General features: G+C 29.7%; 1 pseudogene; it reads left to right on the plus strand.

Annotated features, from left to right (window-relative positions):
* LOC111683118 overlaps positions 1–1738 on the plus strand; it is a 2804-nt pseudogene extending 1066 nt beyond the window's left edge.
* Positions 1739–12592: the final 10854 nt, after the last annotated feature.

Here is a 12592-nt window from a genome sequence, read left to right on the forward strand (position 1 = left end):
AATGTTTTTATTAACTAGACTGTAAGATCAATTATGTTTAAAATACACTATGGTGAAGGGTATATAAGATTCGGCACAGCCGAATATAGCACTCTTACTTGTTATATTACTCATTGTTATTATTTTAGTTTTTATTATTTTTTTGTCGCCAACAAAATATACTACGACAATTTCTATCGAATTTTTGTAGAAATTTCGACATACATAATACCATATTTTGTAAAAGATCTTTCACAGAGTTGCATTTCTCTCGAAAAACGACATATGTAATACCATTTTGAAAAATCGACACAAAATCGAAGTGACTACGACATACGTAATAAGGTTATTTTGAAATAAACTAAATGGGAATTGTATGACTATTTCATTTAACATTTCTCTTAAAATTAAATTCTTACAAATATTTTTTCCTTACATACTAAGCAGTATTATCCCAGGACTTTAAAACTAAGGCACTATACATATTTACAGCAGATATATACTGTATAACAATAAATCTATTAATTAAGTTAATTCCCCAAAAAAGGTAAAAGGGGAAGCTCTCCGAACTTAAAGCTAGACTTAAAAACTAAATAAAGTATGAAAAATATTTACAAAAGAAACATATATACAAAGAAGGAGTAGAGAGGGAAATTATATACAAAAGAATTAGGCTTATATCCTATTGCGCAGTATTATAGACCACGTTATCCATATCGTAGGAATTTATCCTCCTATGGTAGAATAAGAGTTTTGTACCCTCGTAAAGCAGATTTGACTCATTTAGAAAAAGAAGGTCTGTCGGTAGCATATAGAGACGTCTATATAGTCTCAATATCACGTGGTGAAGTAAAACAACCCTCAACGAGGCTGTTATCCAGAAAACGAGCCCTCTCAAGGAATCTGACCCCCCTCTTAACCATAAAAGCATCGATCCTCTGGAAATCTATCGCCTTATATATCGACTTACAGGAAGGACGCCGCTCAAGAACTACCCTCTTTCGTCGTGCTACCTCTTTCCAAAATGTTTCTACTTTTTTATCTAGTTGTTCTTTGATGGGACATATATGTTAATGTATTAACAATTTGGGGAAAATGGGGGCTGTATTAATGGTATTTCGGGAGCCCTAGTGACGATGATCCGGTTTGCTCTGCGATCATCGTTTTAACTGTTCGATTGTTTCTCTCGGTAGGATTTTCGTGTGGAGCGTAAGGAGCAGCAGTGCAATGTTGAATACCTGAATTGTTAAATAGATCTTGTTCAGCTCGACTCGTAAATTGTACACCGTTGTCGGTTAGAAATATCTTCGTGCACGGAAACCGAAAAATAATGCGTTCCCGTAGGGCTGTCGAGTGTTAAACAACTTAACCCACATTCTAAATAAATCTATTAGAATTAGAAGTGCGGTATGACCGTTTGTAGAGCGTGGTAGGGGCCAGGAAGTGCTACATTGCATGGTATTAATAAATCCGGTTAATTTCCTTCGTTCGGGTCTGTATCGTGCGTACACACTGCAGGATTATACATCTTGCGCGAAATTCCTAAATAAACCTGGCCAGTAATACATCTCTTCTATTCGTTTTTCAAACTGCTAAAAAATCTGTAGTATACGAAGAAAGCATATCATTACCTGTCCCATCAAAACAGTCGAGGTGTGACTTGTGAGATACGGAGACCATGTTGTCTATCCAAAAGTAGAACTTGAATTATTCAGGAGAAGCCGATCTTATGGAATTTCTTAGGAGGTTTGAGGAATAAGCCGAGAGTAATCACATACCATTCGATCGTCTACTACCCTCCATGCTTAGTATACTAGAGGAGAAAATTCAAACTACCAAAAAATCTGTAGTATACAAAAAAAGCATAAGATTACCTGTCCCATCAAAACAGTCTTGTTTTTTATGGAGATCATGTTGTCTATCCAAAAGTAGAACTTCAATTATGCAGGAGAAACCGATCTTATGGAATTTCTTGCTGAGTATACTAAGCGGATAATAGATACCTTTCGCACCTCGAACAAAGTTTCTACTATCGCAAAGAAAAAGGTCGAGAACGTGCGAAAAACTATATATTTACGATGCTAACGATGTTTCGACAACATCCACAGCCACTTAGATAGAATTTATTATTACCTGCAAACAGAGTATAGGCACTATGTCCGCCGGAACAATTTCAACAACTTAGACGAACTAATCTCTCCAACTGATGAGCTCGAAACTCTAAAACGCGAAGAACGGCTTCAAACCTCAGACATTGTTGTTGCTTCAGTTTACAGTTTACACTGATATCGCTAAAATACCAATACCGAAATAAGTCTAAATACCGATAAACCAATATACCGATAACTCTAAAATAAACCAAATACCGATAACTCTAAAATACCAATACCGAAATAAGTCAAAATACCAGTACCGTTACCTTATCACCGTTTCGAAACGGTTGCCAACCTTGCTCAAACGCGCATAACTCATTATTAAATTAAGATATCCATATAAAATTTGGTACAAGTATTGCTTTTATATACAGAAATATTACCATGAAAGTTTTTTTGATCGGTCCATAATTTGTCATAGCTCCCATACAATGTCCCGAAAATCACTCAAAAATACATAACTCATTACTAAATTAACATTTCCATATACAATTTATTACATGTATTGTCCTTATGAACAGAAATATTACTGTGAACGATGTTTTCCCATACAAAGTCCCCTCCCGAAAAATACTTAAACGCGTATAAGATATCCATATAAAATTTGGTACAAGTATTGCTTATATGCGCAGACATATTACTGAGACATTTTTAAGATATTGCTCATATACAGAGAAATAATACTGTGAAATTTTTTTCCTATCGGTTCATAATTGATCATAGCTTCCATATAAGGTCCCTTTCAAAAAACACTTAAAGGCACATAACTCATTACCAAATAGTGATATCCATAAAATATTTGTCATAAATACTATTTTTGTACACATAAATGTTTTTCTCGCTATCGGTTCATAATTCGACATAGCTCCCATACAAGGTCCCTTCCGATAATCACTTAAGCGCACATAATTCATTACTAAATTAAGGTATCCATATACAATGTGATACAAATATTGCTCCTAAATACAAAAATATTACTATGAAATTTTTTTCCGATCAGTTCATAATTGGTCATAGCTCCCATATAAGGTCCTCTACCGAAAATCACTTAAACGCGCATAACTCATTACTAAATTAAGATATCCTTATAAAATTGTACAAGATATCTATTGCTTATATTACAGAAATATTACTAACATTTTTTTTCCGATCGGTCTATAATTGGTCATAGCTCCCATACAAGGTCCCCTTCCGAAAATCAAATCAACGCGTATAATTCATTAATAAATTAAGATATCCATATAATGTTTGACAAAAGTATTACTCATATACAGAGAAATAAAACTGTGCCATTTTTAATAGCATACAAGGTTACTTTCAGAAAAACACTTAAAGGCACATTACTCATTACCAAAAAGTGAAAAAATCACAATAAATTACAATACAAAATTGTTTTACGATCGGTCCATATTTGGTCATAGCTCTCATACTAGGTCCCCTCCAGAAAATCACTTAGATTCACAATTTTCATTACCCAATAATGTTATAGATACATAATTTTGAAATTTTGTCTTTACAGTAGTTATCGCTTATAGTTCACAACTACAGTTGAACCATTTTTTTGGACTATAAGCGATTTAGGACTATAACCGAATTTCTTTTTAAGCCACTTTATGGAGTATAACTGAATCCAGATATAATACACATTTTGGACTATATACAGAGTATGGAATTTCTTTAGTAAAACCATTAAAATGTTTAATTTATCGATTAGTATAAATTTAAAATTTGGTATGCACAAAGAGGAGATGTTGTTTGGTATGCACAAAGAGGAGATGTTGTCGAGTTTAGGTTTTGAATTTGGACCTTATAGGCCAACCAGGGGCCCGGCGGGGGGTCCTCAAATTAGGACACCTCGGCTATGTTAAATTTTTAAAACGATCTTATTTCTTCATTTGAGTTCCGATTTAAAAAAAATTTCGTATATAGAATCTTCTCATCGAGCACTATAAAAAATGTCGTCGTAGCAGTAAATTATCTCTTATAGTTTAGGAGATATTCGCATTTGAAAATTAAAATTTTAAAATTTTTACCGTTCTTACTTTAGTTTTTTGATAATAGCGGGTCCAAATGTTCCCGATTTTAGCCATTTTTTTTTATTCGCTTAACAAGTCTATATATCAAGCAGTGAAAGAATTATGTAAAAATCATGACTGAGTCCAAAGTTATAGGCATTTTAATTTAAAAAATTAAAAAAAGGCGATTTTTTGCCATTTTTTGGGGAAAAAAGTATCTTTTTCTTTTTAAGTTATCTAAAAAGTTTCTAAGAAGATGTATATAGAATTTATACTTTTTGAAAAGCTGACTTTACATAAAATACGATAAATGAAACAAAACCTAAAAATTTTTGATACCGAGGGGACCAGATCCATCCAAAAAAACCCTATTTTTTATATAAAATTCAATTTTGAGCAAAAATTCTCAAATCGCATAGTCGATATCAAATTATAGTGACCTGTTTTATATGACCCAATATGTTCTTAATCATTTTGTAACGGGTTTCGATAACCCCGCCCCTGGTATGGGGCGGGGTTATCGAAAAATCCCATTTTTGGGATTTTTTAAAACTTTTTTGGGAATTCCGGGATTTCTAATAAGAAAATTCGATTTTTTTATTTAATTTTAGATTTTGAGTAAAAAAATCTAGATAAAAGCTATAAAAATAAATTTAAATAAAATGAAATTTTATAGTTTTTATTGAAATAATTGAAATTAAAATAGTAAAAAAAATAATTGATTTAACAACTAATCTAAAAAAAGTAATATATGTACATACATTAGGCGACACACAAAAGATGATGCATGAGTTAACCCCCTCAAAATATTTGCTGTTATGTAATACCATAGAATCTCCTCATCGAGCACTAAAATGCTCGATGTCGTCGTAGCAGTAAATTATCTCTTATAGTTTAGGAGATATTCGCATTTGAAAATTAAAATTTTTAAATTTTTACCGTCCTTACTTTAGTTTTTTGATAATAGCGGGTCCAAATATTCCCGATTTTTTTTATTCGCTTAACAACAAGTTTATATATCAAGCAGTGAAAGAATTATGTAAAAATCATGACTGAGTCCAAAGTTATAGGCATTTTAATTTAAAAAATTAAAAAAGGCGATTTTCTGCCATTTTTGGGAAAAAAGTATCTTTTTCTTTTTAAGTTATCTAAAAAGTTTCTAAAAAGATGTAAATAAAAATTCATGGTGTAGGGTAAATAAAAATTCATGGTGTAGGGTATTATATGGTCGGCCATGCCCGACTATACCCTACAAACATTTTCTATTGCGGAAGTTACCCGTGTGAAACTTCCAAACGTGCTAAAAGCTCGCCAGCGATGTTGCAGAAGTATAAGAATTCTTGTCACCAGTCGGGAAGAACTGATGCCGAGCTGGGGAACGTCTTAGAGTAATGTGGAAGGCACTTCTAGAAGAAGAATATTCTCTTCTTCTAGAAGACGAGTATTCTCTTCTTCTAGAAGATGAGTATTCTCGTCTTCTAGAAGATGAGATTTCTCTTTTTCTATTTGTATGCTCACTAAGATAAAAGCTATAAAAATAAATCTAAATAAAATGAAATTTTATAGTTTTTATTGAAATAATTGAAATTAAAATAGTAAAAAAAATAATTGATTTAACAACTAATCTAAAAAAAGTAATATATGTACATACATTAGGCGACACACAAAAGATGATGCATGAGTTAATCCCCTCAAAATATTTGCTGTTATGTAATATGATGTCTAATATACATACATATTTATAAAAAAATTAGAATTATTACCTTATAATCTATTTTTTACATTTTCTGCAAATAATCGTTATTTTTATGGAACCGTGTGATGAAATGAGACATATATAACTTATAAATCCCTTTTTTATATTTTAATTCTGTTAGAAGTATTTTAATATAGGTTACTGCTTTCTAAAAAAATAAAATAATTAAAAATTAATTTATTTATTGTTTTGAATCAATAAAACGTTACCTTTCATGAACATTTTTTAAATAACTTGGAATTAAACCGTCTATAAAGATCTGAAATTACTAAGTCATGGAATATTATTAAAATTATTTACAGTCACTAACGATAGAAACATCTTAACGACCCTATACTATTTTTTGTTTGCTTTCCTCTAATTAAGGAGTTATATACTTTCAAAAACTTAAGAATATTAGTATCATATAAAGGTCATTGACAGACCTGGTGTTAATAACTAAAAAAGTACCTATAATTAGAATAATTAAATCCAAAGCTATATGAAAATTAATAAAGTTGTATTTAAAAAAGGTGGTTTTTAAAATATTTGATTTTAATATTAAATATATTATATGGGCAATTGAATTCTTTTCTCACTGGCTCTCATTTCCATTAACTCCTTATTGTTATTTGCACTTTTGTTTCCATTTTCCGGTATGCATCTGTACTTTAAATCATATGCTAAATGTAGAAAATGTTCAAAATGTTCCAGAAATCGTATGCGAGCATGTAGGGGGGATATTCCAAATTGTAATATTTCCTCATTTATTGACCTTTGCTTGGAAATATTCGAAAATTCTGATTTTTTATCACCACATATGTAGCAGTATCAAGTAGATGATGTTCCTGTAATGGCATTTCCAACTTTCCCATCAATCATTGTAAGTTTTAAATCATAGGACATGTTAAACGAATAATTTGCTATTTCGATTGTTATAGGTTCCAAGTTTTTAATTTCTGCTTCAATAAGATTTATCAAATCTTGCGTTGTTGTTTTGGATTTCTTTATATACTCAAAGCTTAGTGGCCTACAAAAAGCTTTGGATCCTGGAGTCAAATTCTTCCAAATATCATCGAAACTGGTTGATGGAGAATCGCTGTCAGCATACTTTCGAATTCTTAATGGAACTAGCGATGCCATAAATACACTTTTATACTCGGAAGATGATTCACTTGTGTTGATTTGTTTATATTCCGAGAGTGCTGATAATCCATCACATCCCCACTTACAAATGAGTTGAAGATCAGAAAAATTTATTTTTTTTAGTTGGTCTGAAGAAAAGTCAGAAGCAATCCTTAACGCAGTATTTTCGAGTAGAGCGCCGAGTCCAATAACAGCCTTCCGATCAGTTATTTCAATAGGAGGTGGTATAATGCTTTTCTTCTTTTCATTTATTTTGTCATATGATGGTAAAACATCCACTCCTTTTTCAGATAGCGCCTTTCTTAACGCTATGTAGTTATCACGACTTAATCCCAGCTGCAACATAAGCGCAATAGCTTCTTCCTCAGTAAACGTTGTATCAGATGATGGTGTGGGTATACTCTTTACAATTCTTTTCAGTCGTCTTGGTAATGCGGATGGAAGAATATTTGCAATTTTTATGGCATCCAAAGGCTGTTTTTCTTTTCTTAACATTGCTTTAAAAGTGTCCGAAACTTCTTCGTTAGATAAGGTTTCTAGTGAAGTTGATAACCTGTTCCTCTTAGATTTTGAGCTAAAATCCTCATACTGCTTACAGGGAGCACCAACAGTTGATACGCAAATAGCAACTTCTACACATTCATCCAGCCAATCAGAAAATTTCGATCGAAATGGAATACCGAACACTCTTCAGTTTTATATCAACTGATTTTATAAAATTTTCAATATTACATATATCAGTTTTATCCACTTTATATTTATGTGCAGTTTCAATATATTTCAATAAGAAGTTGGCTTTATCTTGAAAAGGAGCTGAAGAGTGTTCAAATAAAATGGAGCACAAACAGATATAGACCTGACTTATATATTAATTACAGGTACTTAAATTAAATTATTATTTAAAGGATTATGATATTCTACCTAATATGTCTAACGTATCCTTATGTAATGAATTTTTCGTCAATAGGTCACTTTAATAAGCTACCTATTAAGGGGTAGAAATCATTACAGTTTAAAAAATAATACTTGAAATTTTTTTTTGGATTTTTATGGATGAAAATAATAGTGCTGGGTAAATTTTCTAAAAGAAGTAGAGTTTTCCCTAATTAATTTGTCACTTAAAAAACATAACGTAGGCATGTTATATATCAATGGAAAGGTAATTTTGTCTTTTTTTCAAAACTGTATTTGAAAATTAAAAAATTCGCGGAATACTTTTTTAAAAATGTTTTTTATTCAGTTTTTTAATAAATATTTTTTGATGAAATTTTACAGTTAGGTAGATTTTTTTACTTAAAATCCCAAATTAAATAAAAATTTCGAATTTTCATATTAGAAATCCCGGAATTCCCAAAAAGTTCTGTCAATTAACCGATTAAGAAAAACTTACTATTTGGCAGTAAAATTACTATGTATTTTTTACAAATTTAATATTTTTATAATAAATGTTCTTCTTTTCTTCTTTTCTTAATTTCTTATTCAATTTTCTATAATAAAAAAAGTTTATTTGATGATTTTTATTCATAGGAATAATTATATCGCTTTTATTTTTACAACCAGTTTTTTGGGAACATTGTTGTGTTCTTAAGTATTTCTAATAAGTTTTCAGCAACAGTTATAGTTGAACTAGTGTTCAATGGAACGTATGAATTCTAGAACTCGTTAAAAATCTTAAAAACAGTAATGTCTTTATATACACTGAAAAAAATCCATGCTCAACTTTACGAAACAAAATTTCGTACCTTCTATTTTCGTAATATTTACAAAAATTTCGTGTATAATACGAAATATTATTTAATAAAACCCTTTTCTATTTTTACGAAAGTACGAAAACCTTTCGTAATATTTTTTCTTAAATTTTTAATAATTTAATTTTATTATATTATGATTAAATAAAACTACAATATTTTTATAAAATTTAAGAAGAAGTATAATATTATTCACGAATTATTTTCATAAAAGAACTGAATATTCGTGTGGAGAATAATTTTGAACTAAAATTAGAAAATTTATTTTAAAATGAACAAAAATGTTTGAATAAATTAATATTTTGTAAATTTTACCATATTTATTCAAAATTCCCTTTTTTCAATTTATGTAAATTAATTTTTTCAAGAATATTTTGCATTATACTAAAATATTTCGTACAATTTCGTATATATTACGAAAGAATTTCGTGGTGCGAAACAACGAACGATTCGTACAATGTACAACATTTTTGGTATATATTAGACATGGATTTTTTTCAATGTACATAAATACACATACATACATACATACATACATACATACATACATACATACATACATACATACATGCATGCATACATACATACATACATATATACATACAACATGAAAAATTTTTTTCACATTATTATATATTCATTATGCAGTTTATATTGCATTTCACTATGCAGGCGCGAGAAGTATAATTAAATAATTGTATGTATTCCTTATTAAAATCTAAACGTACAATTATCACAATGACGTTTGTAGTTCAATATTTGTATTGACAAAAACATAAATTAAATGAACGTAAAATTACTATAACCCCAAAACTGCTGATAATAGAAAAAAATTGTCTGAAACCAAAATGCCCGTAAATTTGATTTTCTACAAATTTTGCAAAGACTTCTAAATTCGTAGGATGTATAAAAAAGTAGATATTTCAAAAAAAATATTATTTGGACCTATGACCTCCAATATTTCAAGTATATAAGACATGATTTAAGTCCGCCAATTTAATAGATGAGAGTGATCGGAGAGTGTTCCATATGTACACAAAATATAATTGTGTCGAATTTTATCAATATAGCTTTATTTTACAATGAAATATGTGCGTTTAACTGATTTTCGAAAATGAACCTTATATAGGAGTTATGACTAATAATAGACCGATCCAGGAAAATTTGTGCTATAAGAACTTTTGTTATGATTTTCAACATACTGGATGTATAGCAGAAGAAAAATGTGTAACGAAATTCACCGAATTATATTTAGTAGTATTTGAGGAAACTACTTAAGAGTTACGAAATAGTTCGAAAATAAATATTTATCATAATTAGATATAAAATATTTTTTTTTAATTTAATATTGATAAACTCATAATAAATTCCTGCCGGTAGCCTGTACAGTACCCCACGTTCGTGTTTTTTTTTTGTTTCTTTTAAAGTTTATATGAAAAAAGATTCTTATTCAAAGGGCTACTAGGGTAGATATTTAATGTCCCTCAGCATTTTGGAGATTTACATTTAAGGTATAATAAAATTTAACACTACAATAAATCATAACTTACAACCCCTTAAAAGTAAAATTGTATTTTACCCATTTTTTATTGTTTCATACTTAAAGCCGACGTAATTTTAACTTCTAAGGGTGGTAAACAAATGTCAAAAGTCTCAAGAACCTTGTAACAAGTTATTGTTGTTTTTGTTGATGATGTATGTCAAGTGTAAACATCATAATAATCGAGAAAAATATAAATTTCAATAGTTTGTTACGCTTTCGACTTTATAATGAATTTACAAATAAAAGCGTAAAGCGGTACAAAATTAAATAGAAAAGCAAATAGACTCTACATAATGATTTTACTACATCCCAATGTGTTCCACTTGAAATACTTCATCAAAAATTTTTATATGCTTCAAGATTTCGTTTGTCAAACATTTAAATGATGAACACAGCGGCTGAAATTTTCAAGGAGATGAGAAGGCATAAACATAACATTTATTTTGCAATCATGTTAGAAGTATTTACAATTTAATATTTTCAGACAAGTATTTTTTTACTAAATCACTAAATTGGGAATGGTATTATAGGACTGTACTGATGCTTATAACGCACTGAAATATTGGTGTTATACTTAAAGAATATCGATTGTCCATATGTTGCAATATATACTTTGTCACATTTTTTAAGTTAAATTGATTATATTTGATACATGAATTTTTGGGCCAAGGACGAAGATTTTTATACCCGTCGAATAGCTCATTTTATTCACGGAAACGTAGCTTAAGAGTTTAATTATATTCTCGTAAATAATTTTTATCAAAAGCCGCCAAAGTTATAGCGGTTTAAAGTTAAAACAATTTTCAAAATCACGTTTTTATCTGAAACTAAAAAATATAAGCATGGGTATAACCCACATCGAGGGGAAAAATATAATTAAATTAACACAAATATTCTAAATATTCTTGGATAAATTCGCCTTTTAATTTATTTCAATCTCTTCTTTTATAAAACATTTTCATTTTTTTTTAACATAATGAATTAATACTTTAATTTACAATCATTAACTAAAAAATTATGCATTTATGTTTGATAGATTAACAAGTTAGAATGTTACATTCGGCCTTGCGGATGTGGACCATCGTACGGGTGCTTTGACTTATACGCCAATCTTGCCGATGCCAAAATATTTAGGAAAATGATTTGTATATTTACAAACATATATCATAATGATCAGATGGATATAAGAGTTCTTCGTGGAAAATTTAAAGAAGCTAGCTTTATTAGTTTCCCAGATAAACGAATTTTTGTATATTTTATTCATAAGGGAGCTGCAGCGCCCCATTGGTAGTCGGTCAATTTATTAACCAAAATGTTTACATGGATATTAAAGTTCATCGTGCAAAATTTTAAAATTTAAACAAAATTAATTTATTCTCCCCTTTTTTCATTAAATAATCACATTGACAAAATTTGAGGACTTTAGCTGTTATATTTTCTCAGATATACGGATTTAACATTTTATTCTTAATGAGAGTACCAATCCCACTATAACCATTCCGTCCATTTTCTCCACAACTATTCTTATGGACTTAGGTATTAGTGCAAAATTTTAAGATTTTAAATACAATAGTTTCCCAGGTAAATTTTTTTCCTAAATATTCGTGTCAATACTACAGTGGCTCTAGCTGTTACTCCAGCTGATGCAGTTTCTGAGATATGCGACTTTTAATACTGATTTTGTATGTGGGCGTGTAACCTCGCCCACTTGACATTTTAAAATAAAAGGTAGCCTAAACAAGACTATAATCAAAATATTATTTCAATTTCACCTACAAACATAAATAAATCACCACAAGCTCAGAATACTAATACTTATCTGAAAAAAGCTATTTTTGTTGCTCGTTTAGCATCTGAAACATCACTCGATGAGGTTTCTAATTATATAATTTCTAAACTAGGCTATGAATGTCAATTAAAAATATTTAAATTCAACTACTCCGAACCCCGAAACAAATCATCATTTAAAATAATTGTTCTTGAAGAATTCTATTCCTTAATTATAAAGAATGAATATTGGCCATCTAACTCCATTGTGCGTGAATACATCTACAGAGAAAATCCAAAGAATGATATAGCGTATCTTCTTAATACTTCAATTTCTGCATCAAAAAAACTAATTTACGCTCCTGTTAACACCATCACAATTATTTACCAAAATGTTCGACGCACAGTGGTATAGGAAAAAAAAGAGGGAAATAATTCGGTAACTTCTAAACGGTTAATCCGATTTTAATGAAATTTGGTATGCACAAAAAGGAGGTGTTGTCGAG

Source organism: Lucilia cuprina, chromosome X (assembly GCF_022045245.1).
Source record: "Lucilia cuprina isolate Lc7/37 chromosome X, ASM2204524v1, whole genome shotgun sequence".
Taxonomy (NCBI): domain Eukaryota; kingdom Metazoa; phylum Arthropoda; class Insecta; order Diptera; family Calliphoridae; genus Lucilia; species Lucilia cuprina.